Source organism: Ascaphus truei, chromosome 16 (assembly GCF_040206685.1).
Source record: "Ascaphus truei isolate aAscTru1 chromosome 16, aAscTru1.hap1, whole genome shotgun sequence".
Lineage (NCBI taxonomy): Eukaryota > Metazoa > Chordata > Amphibia > Anura > Ascaphidae > Ascaphus > Ascaphus truei.
The window spans coordinates 2,496,304-2,509,229 of NC_134498.1; positions in this window are offsets into that span (position 1 = coordinate 2,496,304).

Sequence of the window (12,926 nt, forward strand, 5' to 3'; positions counted from 1 at the left end):
AGAGAAAACTTAAAACTGAAAGAAGAAAATTTTCAGTTGACAGAAGAAGTCAAGGAAAAGTTTGAAGCAGAGCACCGACTGCAGAACCAACTGCAAGTTCTGCGTACACACCTCCAGTATGTTGAGGAGAAGCAGCAGACTCTGCAGGAAGAAAAGCAGCAGGCTGCTAAAGAAATTCAAGTGCTGCAGGAACGTCTGATGACCCAGTATGTCCCCACAAAGCAGCATGAGAAACTGAAGGCTACCCTGAGCATCACCAAAGCAACGCTAAAAGCCAAGCTTAGAACCCAGGTGATGCGGCACAAAAGGGAGCACAAGAAGGTCCAGAAACTGAAACAAATAACTGCGGCCCAAGCAAAGAAGTTCATAGTGCTCCACAATGCAATAAAAATGTGGAGGCAGGCTCAGAGAAAGCAAAGCATGCAGATAAATTCCCTGAGAAGAGACTTGAAAGACGCACTCAAAAAACAGGGATCTCTCGCGGATAAGATTACAGTCCTACAAGGACAAGTATTGAACCTGACTAAGCGTCAGTATCCCACAGCCTCAAAAACCCATGAAGACAAGGGTACAGTGAGAGCTGGGAAAACCGCTCATCTGAAAGACAAGGTTGCAAAATTTGAACCACCTAAACAAGCACTAGCAAAACCTTCAGCCACCCAGCAGGCAACAAAAGAAGGTACACGTGCTGAATTAAAACCAGAAGAATCTTTAGCTAATGAAGCTGAAAAGATGGGACATTCTCTGGAAGTGGGTGTGGAATTGCAACTTAATCTAAAAGGGGCTGAAATAGCAACTCCATTGAGTGGGAAAAGGGCAGTTTTTAAACACACTGCAACTGCTGCCATACAGTATGCTTACAATAAGACGAGCACCCGACGCGAGGGAAATCTCATGACCGCGCACGTAGAAAAAAGACTATACTTGGAGAAAGTCCTCCTTGAGTGACTAAGGGGTGCTGATCTCAAACACCTTCAGGAGGAGACAAGAATAAACTGGAGAAAAGGCTCCAATCACAACAGGACTGAGGGTTCTCTTCCTCTATCCACTCTCATTCAAGTCACTGAGATATCTAGAATTAGAGTGGAAGGATGGGCTTTGGCCGTGGCAAGCCCGAGCTTCCCACAAACAGGGGAGGTATGTAACAGAGGAGTAATCCCTGTTCAAGTAATGTGCCTTTAATCTGGCAGTGTGGTGGTAAACTGCTGGTAGTCAATTAATAAACACCACCTGCCTGATTGCTTACAAAAGCCTGTCTGTTGAGACAGGAAGTGACTCCTTAGCTCTGACTGAGAGCTGACCTTTGGAGAGACAGAGGAGTGTTCTTGAGACTCCCAGGAGAGTCTGACCAAGAGAACACACATTTCTGGAGCTTACTGGTCTTGAGCTCTGCCCAGCATAGCTGATTGCAAGACACCAAATAAGACTTCTAAACCTGGATGCTGATATTTTCTGTGCACGCACGGGTGCGGTTCCAGGAGAGCAGAGAAGCTTACTCTACATCAAGAAACAGATAATACTTTCATAATTAAGAGACTGCTTATATCTGCTTATTTCATGCTATATGTTTTGGGGCTGTGAGACATGCTTGACTTATGGAGTTGTGAATTAATTGCATGGTATTTTCACTAGAGATACTTCCAAGTGAATAGAAGCTTTGTTCCCCCCCCTGTGTTTGGATGATTTCCTGATGAAAAGGAAAAGGCACAATAAAGCCTATTATAATTTCACCTTATAAAGTCTCCAATTGTGTACCTCTGTGAACGTCCGTCTACAGGAACCATGAAGATCTTTTGTTTTTTTCTCTCAATTAGGTGTTTCTTGAATCAAAATGAGGCTGTTAGAGCTAAAAAGGAAATGTGTTAGAAACTGGTTCAGTATTATGGGTATATAAACAGAGACAATCTTATACACATATTTTCTTTTAGGATGACAAGGCAAACAGCCCTCTAGAGGTATAAATGAAAGAGCATATAATTAAAAAGTTATAGGAGCATATATTTTAGCGTATACAGTGCATATTAATTAGTAACATATATATTTAATATTAAAAATCCATAGCAGTCGTGGTTCAGAGAAACAGATAATTAAAACTGCATCTACCCACCTGCATACATTTGGATTTATTGTGGGAATTGACCTGACCTTATTAGTGTATGGTAAACCAAAAAAATATATGGAACCCATTAAAATCAGAACCAAAAAGACAGAGGTTGGAACCCGTTTCTTTGGTATAACCACCCACATGTGTTTGGATTGCTAATGGAGACTGACCTTACCCCAGGAACTAATTCCGTCCGAGTCTCTCAATCAAGCCCCTAGGGGATACAGTGTCCAGTGTAAAAGTCCATTTTGCTTCCTTCTGTAAAAGGATTCTTTCTCTATCGCCACCTCTCTGCAGTGGTTTCACATGGTCTATGACCTGGTACCTCAGCTGGGCTGGGTTGTGTCCCATTTGCCTAAAGTGGCGTGCCACAGATGTGTCTGACATGACATTTTTAATGTTACTTTTATGTTGGGTTATCCGTTCTTTTAATGTGTTTATGGTTTTCCCCACATAAACCAAGCCACACGGGCATTTGAGGACATATACAATATACGTGCTAATGCATGTATAAAAACCCTTTGTTTTAAATTGTTTACCCATGTGTGTATGACTAAAATGTTCTCCTCTGATCACACCGTGGCATTGACTGCAACTTCTGAAAGGGAATGTGCCAACCTGTTATTTTGACAAAAAAGTTTGTTTAGATGGTTTTAGCGAGTCTGCCTTAACCACTGCATCTTTAAAGTTCTTGGGCCTTTTATAAGCAAAGATGGGAGGATCTTTAAAGAGATGGCTTATAGTATGTGGCCCAGGTCCCCCTTGGGCTTCCCCTTACTCCCCCTCACCTCTGCTCATCTCCACTGTGAATGGGAGCGCTTCGGGTAACGCTGGTTCTGACGGGGGCGAGCACGCACCTCAGATGAGGCTGGGGTGAGCATGGGGGCTGCCGGAGTGGCGAGCGCCTCGTCAGAGCTCTGACGGGAGCAAGTACTCAGGGCGACGTCATCTTACCTTTCATCTTACCTTTGGGCACGCATGCGCAGGGTCTTCCTCTAGTGCAACGGCCATTATCGCGCAAGCGGTGGCCTAAAGGGAAAGGCTCTCTGCGGGGACTACATGTCCCATGAGCCTCTAGGGCAGAAGTCACGTGGTGCGAACTAGCCAATAGCGCTGCTGCAAGTGTGGTTAAGGGAGAGACACAGTTTGTCGCGAGGGAGCTTGCGCTGACAGTTATGACAGTTAAGTCAGTTAGGCAGTTAGGCAGTTAGGCAGTGAGTCAGTTGTAAGCAGGATAGCAAGGGGATAGGTAATGTCCAGGGAGAAGTGCTCCATTGGACTAGGTCAGAACATCCCCATAGGTCCCAGTTAAACCCCATCACTAATACTTGTGTTTTGTAGGGATTGCCCTTAGACAGGGACGCTTCCCTTAGCAATATAGTGTTAGTCAGCATATGTGCTACGGATGCACACGGTGTGCGCTGCCTGCGTATGGGACCAAACCAGGCCATCAAACCATAAACAATCCTAGGGTGGGACCCTCCAACCGGATACCAACCCCCGCGGAGGCAGATCTTCGGTGGACAGACTGATCGGTTGTTTGTTAGCACCCAGTGGCACACGGGTGCTGGAGCGTACGTGCAGGTATATCTACAAGTGTACCAACAATACACAAGGGAGCCGATTCACTAAGATCCGTTAAGTGGCTTTAAGAGCGCAAAGTACCCTTTACGCCTGATAAGGCTGCAGTGCGATTCACTAAGCAGTAATAACTGCGCTTTATCGGTCTTAAAAGGGCTTTTTTTTGCCCTCGGCGCAAAATGTGCATGATCTGGCTATTGTGCTGATTTTTGCCAGTACTACTGATTCACTAAGCAGCGCTTAGTGAATCGGCCTTAAAAATGCGCCAAACAAACGCGCCAGCAAAAGGCAGGCGCAAAAGAAGCTTGGACTTAGAAAAAAATTCTTTGTTTACCTTTTTGCTGGCACACCATCCATACAACAGGCCTGCGGGGGTGTGCGGGGGTCCCCGCGGGGGTGTCCAGGGGTCCCCGCGGCCGTCCGCGGGCCTGCGGTACCAATGGTGTGCCCCCAAAAATTAAACAATACTCTAAAAAAATACCCCCGTCCCCTAACACATATACTACATTAATGGGCAAAATTACTATTATCCACATATGGATAATAATGCATTTGCCCATTAAATATACATTAATCACACTAAAAACATTAAATACATTTTGTACTCACCCTTGTCCGGCACCCACGATGAAGGCCACCCGTATCTTCCTCCCAGTCCATACACTGGGGTGCTGAAAAATATACACAATAAGAAAAAGAGACAAAATAATGTCCCCTAAAACCTTAATGACGTGCATTTCCATGTGGTTTAATTTGGTCTATCAGCTGTAGAAAATTGGTGATATCTTTAAGGTATGCAGGTGTGAATGTTACCAGGGATTGTAGTATTTTGTTTACAAATATGGTACTCGCAACAATACAGTAGGTCTGCCTAGTGGTTTGTCAAAACATTTATGAATCTTTTGTAGTATATATAAGACTGGAGTTATTGGGTGTCTGGCTAGCATAAACTCTCATTGATGTTTATTTATAATGTTTTTTGAGTATGCATCAATAACAGTTTATTGATTTGTCTTTGTAAATTGAAAACTGGATCATATGCTATGATTCTATAGTATTGTTTATTGCTTATTTGTTTTGTGATTTCCAGATGATAGTCTGTTTTGTTGATTATTGCGATAGCCCCGCATTTATCCGTCGGTTTTATGACTATACAGCCGGGGCCCCTTTTATTCTCCAACATCTCTGAATTTTTTCGGGGTTTTTTTCCGAATGCCACGCACTTCACCGCACTTCACCATATTCATGCCGCATTCTGACCGCATTCATACCACATTCATGTTGCATTCACACCCTCGGTTGTTGCGCGGTTGATGCGCGGTTGATGTGTTTATTGATAATGGTTCGGATTTAATTGGTTGCAATTCTTCGCGTATCCGCTAGATGGCAGATATTCATGAATTGTAATGCGCATGCGCTTCAGTAATGTGTCGACTTGCAGTTGTTTAAAAAAAATACCACAGTGGTCCATTGTAAATTAGCCTTGGAACTGAAGGAAGAAGTTACAATAATGTATCAATTTAGGCTTTTCATATTAAAAAAAGACAAGCACAGTTTCTGGTCTGGTTATTGTCCTGAGCGTCCCGCCATGAGTGCACAACTGCAGTCTGTATTCCAAAAACCCGACAGAACGTACGCTTATTTAATATGGGCTGCGATTAATGCAACAGATGATAAGATGGCAACAGTTGTTCAAATTTATCAGTATTTTATCGAAAACTATGACTTTTACAAATTTTCGGCAGATGCTCATGCGTGGAAACGTGCAATAAGGAAAAAGTTATGTAGCGATCCATGTTTTTTTTTTATTGATCCCGATGTTATTGGAGGGTATCGGTGTGTATCACCGGGTTTTTCCCTCTTGCTCCTACTATAATTCCTACGCTCACACACATTTTTAACTCCTTCATCTGCTCTGGAACCTTTCCATCCTCCTTCAAACATGCAACAGTCATACCATTACTCAAAAACAGCAAGCTTGACTGTACCTGTCTTTCTAACTATCGACCTGTCTCCCTCCTGCCTTTTGCCTCTAAAGTCCTTGAACGTCTTGTATTCTCTCGCTTGCTCCATTTTCTCAACACCTATTCTCGCCTAGACACTCTACAATCTGGCTTCTGCACTGCTCACTCCACGGAAACAGCCCTCACTAAAATAACTGACGACCTCCATGCTGCCAAAGACAGAGGTCATTACACTCTGCTCATATTACTCGACCTCTCTGCAGCATTTGACACCGTGGACTATCCTCTTCTCCTTCACATTCTCCATACTCTTGGCATTTGGAACAAAGCTCTATCCTGGATCTCATCCTACCTCTCCCATCGTACTTTCAGTGTCTCTTCTGCTAACACCTCCTCCTTCTCTATTGATCTCTCTGTGGGGGTACCCCAGGGCTCTGTCCTGAGACCTCTTCTCTTTTCTCTGAATACACTCTCTCTAGGTGACTGTGACAGAGTGAAGTCAACTCCTATCAGTTATGTCTGGGAGACATATTTCTGAGTGCTTCATCCAGCATTCATAAGGGTTAACTCAGGTGGAAGTTAGATAATCAGGATGTAAGCTGACACCTGATAGCCAGCAAGGTAGAAAAGGATCTTGTGACTGGCAGTAGCTGGCTCTCTCAGACCAGAGCACATGGATATATGTGCTGTTAGCCAGACGGATACATCAAACTTCTTACTGCAACCAAAGTAAGACTTTTTCATTTGTTTTTCGGATTGCTTCAAACACTCTTACGGTTTGATACTGGTTTAGCCAGCCAGCCTGCTAGCTAGGCCTGCTGTGTTAGTCAGTCCTCCAAATGTGGAGCAGGATTTGTTTTGCTTAAAGGGACAGTGTACCCACATGTTATGTTGTGATGGAGAAATAAAGCCATTGAACGTTTTTCATTATCCTGAAACTACACGTGTGGACTGTTCCCTGACCTCGGCTACAGGCCGTCCTGCCACAGGTGGTGTCAGAAGTGGGATGTCGGATGGCCCCTGTATCTGAAGGGCCACACAGAAAAAAAAAATTGGAGACAATTTTTTCTTAGTTTTTTCAGCAACAGCTCCAGCTAGCAGAGAAGCAAGCTGAGCGACAAGCCAAGCAAGATGAGCAACAGGCCCGGCGAGAGGAAAAGCTACTCCAATTGCTGGCCGAAGGTCCAGCCCCAGGCCAACCAGAGATTCCAAATAACCCACCGGTGATGCTGCCTAAAATGAAGCCAACCGAAGACCCAGAGGCATTTCTCCTCACTTTTGAAAGGGTAGCCATGGCCCACGGCTGGACAGTTGATCGCTGGGTAACAACTCTGGCTCCACTCCTCATAGGAGAAGCTCAGGCAGCCTACCAGGCTCTTCCAGCAGACGAGGCCATGGACTATCAGCAACTTTAATCTGCTATTCTGGATCGCCTAAGCCTCACTCCAGAAAACTACCGACAGCGGTTCCGGACAGTCAAATATGCAAACAGAGACAGACCCTGGGTCGTAGCCCACCGCTTAGTAAACTTATGTACCAGGTGGATACAACCGGAGAAGCATACCAAGGCAGAGATCCTTGAACAGTTTGTGCTCGAACAGTTCATACAGATACTGCCCCCCTCCTCCCGCTCCTGCGTAAAAAGACACGCTGCATTTTCCCTGGATTCAGCGGTCCGCTTGGTGGAAAACTTCCTTGGTGACGACACCCAACAGGATAGCTGGGAACGGGCCGTGCAAATACCAGTTGCTTCCGGTGATGCTAGACGCAGGAGAGCAGACCATCGTGGGGTCTACAACCCACCAGCTCGGGAGATCCAGTCAACCTGATTGGAAGACCCTTTCCCATCTCGGAGGGTTCCTGGTACAAACTCCCGCAGAGACGCCGTCCCGGGTCCGAGACCATTGGATCACCCAAGGGAGGCTGCCACCCACGGTATTCCCTGAGAACCTGGACTCCTGTCACCCATCCGGTGGAGAGGATACCACCACCAACCAGAAGGGAGGATCCCATCCAACAGCGAAGAGGTCCATACACCGAGCCCCATCGAGAGCTTCCACTGACGACCGAGTTGGCAGACTCAGGAGATGATGAGATGGACTGTTCATATGGCAGAACCACTGCCACAGCTTGTCTCCAAGGGGACCACAATCCGTGGTTAGTCCCAGCATCTCTGGAGGGGAAAATAGTAAAAGCCATGCTGGACTCGGGATCTAGATAAACCCTGATCCTAGAGGGCCTAATTCCAAGCAACAGACTATCCTATGACTCTCCTTGGAATATCGAATGTATCCATGGGGATACAAAGAGATACCCGACGGCGAGTGTTCTACTACGTATCAAGGATCAAGAGGCTAGCCTACTAGTAGGAGTTGCTCCCTGGCTACCTGCTCCTGTTATACTTGGCCGAGACTGGCCCTACTTTGAAACATTGTTGGCCCCTACTCCTACGGAACCTACTTCTCTGGTACCGGAGAAGCCCGGAGACTTGTTTCCCTTTTCCCCAGAGATTTTCCCCCGTAGACATCACATCCCAAAGACACATAAACAGAGACGTGCGGAAAAAGAGGACTGGTTAAGAAAGGCTGGGACTGTTGGTAACATTAGTCAGCCCAAAGGACTGCAGGTCATGGCCGGGGATGACCAGGGTGGGGAACAGATAGATATGGGAATTTTGCCAGACCTGGATCTTCCTGACTTCCGTCAGAGGCAGAGGGAAGACCCAGCTCTGGCTAGTCAACATGAGAAGGTGGTACAGGTCAACAACAAGATAATAGATGAACAAGGGGTAAGAGTGTTTCCACATTTTGAACTGTTGAATGACATCCTATATCGTGTGAATAAGGTTACACAAACATGGGAGGTCATTCGACAGATGCTAGTCCCTAAGGGGTTGATTAAAACAGTGTTTACCCTAGCCCATACTCTCCCATGAGGTGGTCATTTGGACAGAGATAAGACCACGGACTGCATCTTGTCCCGGTTTTACTGGCCAGGCATACATGGTGACATCATGAAACTATGTAAACATGTCCTGAATGCCAGTTAACTAGCCAAAAAGGACAGAAGCCGGCTCCCTTGGTCCCTCTGCCCTTGGTAGCCGTCCCATTCGAGAGAATTGGGGTAGATCTGGTCGGACCTTTAGAACCCTCTGCGAAGGGACATAAATTTATACTCGTTGTCGTAGATTATGACACCAGATATCCTGAGGCCTTCCCTCTGAGCTCAGCCACTGCTAAACAGGTTGCTCACAGACTGTTAGAACTGTTCTCTAGGGTAGGATTGCCCCAAGTAATGTTAACTGACCAGGGGACAAATTTCATGTCAAAGTTAATGCAGGATGTCCTGAAGTTATTGGAGGTAAAATCCGTCAGGACCTCAGTCTACCATCCTCAGACAGATGGATTGGTAGAGAGGTTTAACCATACTTTAAAAACCATGCTTAGAAAGTTTGTGGACACGGAAAAGCGAGCTTGGGATGAACTTCTCCCTTTCCTGTTGTTTGCGGTACGAGAAGTTCCCCAATCATCCACAGGCTTCTCCCCATTTGAGCTCCTATATGGACGCCAACCCCGGGGTATTCTCGACCTACGGAAGGAATCCTGGGAGGAGTCCTCCCCCTCCAAGAATATCCTTCAGTATGTCATAGACCTTAGAAACCGACTAGACATGATAGGTCGGTTTGCTAAAGAAAACCTCAAATCTGCTCAAGAACGTCAAGAAAGGCAGTATAACCAAAATGCTCACTTGAGGGTCTTCCAACCTGGGGACCAAGTGATGCTACTACTACCGACATCCGAGAGTAAACTCTTTGCGAAGTGGCAGGGTCCTTTCCAAGTTCTCCGCCGCACCGGGGAAGTGAACTATGAGATCTCTCAACCAGGGTCCAGGAAGGGTAAACAAATCTACCACGTAAACCTCCTGAAACCCTGGAAAATGATGAGATCGCTGTTCATCTACTCTCGGGAAGGAGAGACGGATTTGGGTCCACAGATTCCAAAGGGTAGTACATACAATGACCATCAGGTTCCCATGGGAGAGCAGATAACAACGGAACAAAGGTCAGACCAACTAGAATAATATGACCAATTCCAGATGTTTTTTCTGAGCTGCCAGGGCAGACTGATTTAGTGTCCCATAGGATTGAGACAGAACCTGGCGTAAAAGTACGGTCCCGTCCCTATAGATTGCCAGAGGGCCGAAAAGACCTGGTAGAGAGGGAGATAATAGACATGTTGGAATTGGGCGTGATCGAGGAGTCCCACAGCGAATGGTGTAGCCCTATAGTGTTGGTCATTAAACCAGATGGGAAGGTGAGGTTTTGCGTTGATCTGCGAAAGGTGATTACTATATCCAGATTTGATGCATACCCAATGCCTAGGGTGGATGAATTGCTTGACTCGCTTGGTAAAGCAGAGTATATCTCCACCCTAGATCTCACGAAAGGATATTGGCAGATACCTCTAGCGGAAGAATCCAAATGCAAAACTGCCTTCGCCACCCCTCTCGGTTTATACCAATTCGTCACTATGCCATTTGGGTTACATGGGGCTCCAGCCACGTTCCAAAGTTTAATGGACAAGGTACTACGACCCCATAGGGCATATGCCGTGGCCTACTTGGATGACATTGTCATCTATAGCAGACACTGGCAGTCGCATATAAAAAGGTTAAGGGTAGTCCTAACGTCCTTAAGAGATGCAGGGCTCACTGCAAATCCAAACAAATGTGCCCTGGGTAAATCCACTACAAAATACTTGGGCTATGCCGTTGGGTGAGGGATAGTAAGGCCACTAGCTAGCAAGGTGGCCACCATAAAGGAAGTCCCCACCCCACAGACAAAGACACAGGTCCGCGCCCTTTTGGGGTTAGCAGGGTATTACAGGCGGTTTATCCCCAATTTTTCAGAAATTTCTGCACCCCTAACAGATCTGACAAAAAAGAGTGCCCCGACCCAAGTTAAATGGTCTTGGGAGTGCCAAGACGCCTTTGACATGCTTAAAAAGTGCCTGTCAGAGGGCCCCGCTCTTCGGAGCCCAGATTTTAAAGAGCCCTTCATCATCCAGACGGATGCCTCAGAGGTAAGACTGGGAGCAGGGCTGTCCCAGCAATTTGATGGTGTTGAACACCCAATACTGTTCATCAGCCGGAAGCTGTTCCCAAGGGAAGTGAGGAATTCCGTCATTGAGAAGGAGTGCCTCGCTGTAAAATGGACAATTGAGGCCTTGAGACATTATGTCGCCGGAGTACACTTCACCCTGGTCACTGACGATGTGCCCTTGAAGTGGTTAAACACCATGAAGGACACAAAATCAAGGTTGACCAGGTGGTATATGGCCCTCCAACCCTTCTCTTTTGACATTCAGCATAGACCTGGAAAGGACCATGGAAATGCTGATTTTTTGTCGAGAGAAGGAATGGAGGGTCGGGCTTCAGCCGTGTGGGACACTAGCCACACACAAACAGGGGAGGTATGTGACAGAGTGAAGTCAACTCCTATCAGTTATGCCTGGGAGACATATGTCTGAGTGCTTCATCCAGCACTCATAAGGGTTAACTCAGGTGGAAGTTAGATAATCAGGATGTAAGCTGACACCTGATAGCCAGCAAGGTAGAAAAGGATCTTGTGACTGGCAGTAGCTGGCTGTCTCAGGCCAGAGCACACGGATATATGTGCTGCTAGCCAGACGGATACATCAAACTTCTTACTGCAACCAAAGTAAGACTTTTTCATTTGTTTTTCTGATTGCTTCAAACACTCTTACAGTTTGGTTCTGGGTTAGCCAGCCAGCCTGCTAGCTAGGCCTGCTGTGTTAGTCAGTCCTCGCAATGTGGATCAGGATTTGTTTTGCTTAAAGGGACAGTGTACCCACATGTTATGTTTCGATGGAGAAATAAAGCCATTGAACATTTTTCATTAACCTGAAACTACACGTGTGGACTGTTCCCTGACCTCGGCTACAGGCCGTCCTGGCACAGTGACCTAATAATATCTTTTGGGTTTAATTATCACCTCTATGCTGACGACACATAAATATATTTCTCAACACCCGACCTTACACCTGCTGTACAAACCAAAGTTTCTAAATGTCTCTCTGCTATATCATCCTGGATGGCCCTCCGCCGCCTTAAACTCAACATGGCTAAAACAGAGCTCCTCATACTTCCTCCCAAACCTGGCCCTACTACCTCCTTCCACATTACACTTGGAACTATAATCATTCACCCAGTAGCCCAAGCACGCTGCCTTGGGGTCATACTCGACTCCTCTCTCACATTCGCCCCACATATTCAAAACATTTCTAAAACCTGTCGCTTTTTCCTCCGCAATATAACTAAGATACGCCCTTTCCTCTGTTGCTCGACTGCTAAAACTCTGACTCAGGCCCTCATTCTCTCCCGTCTTGATTACTGTAACCTCCTGCTGTCCGGCCTTCCTGCCTCTCACCTGTCTCCCCTACAATCTATCCTAAACGCTGCTGCCAGAATCACTCTACTCTTTCCGAGATCTGTCTCAGCATCTCCCCTCATGAAATCCCTCTCCTGGCTTCCGATCAAATCCCGCATCTCACACTCCATTCTTCTACTCTTTAAAGCTTTACACTCTTCTGCCCCTCCTTACATCTCAGCCCTAATTTCTCGTTATACACCATCCAGACTCTTGCGTTCTTCTCAAGGATGTCTTCTTTCTACCCCCTTTGTATCTAAAGCCCTCTCCCGCCTTGTGTCAGTAGAATCGGGGTTGATCCATGGAAGCAGATGGCACAATGCAGTATCTGAACAAGGGCAAGTTCAGATAAAGATCATCGAGTGGTGGGCTACGCAAAGTGTGTAACCTTTTATGCATGGCGACGAGGTACAGGTGTTGAAAGTGGGCGTACTCTAATGTGAGTCATTAACGTGTAAATACACCATCCATTTTGTGGATTCACTGCAAATTGAATACACATCGACTAAACATCGAATATACATTCTTGTGTTTGCATTTCTTTCTACTCGCAGCAATGCCTGTTAAAAAGATTTCAAAGGATCTCAGCATGAGAATTAAGGAGATGTACTTGAGCGGAAAACGAATTGCAGATATCCAATGCTGGTTAGCTGCTTCTGGCCTCTTTGTGCCATCAACCACCCTGTGCTATCATGCACACGGAAAAAACAAACAACGCACGAGGACACCAACGGTAACTAACGCGTAAGTATATTTATATAACTATATAATACAGTATATCTATTATTGTTTATATTGCTGCATATTAATAGAACTATATATTGTGTAG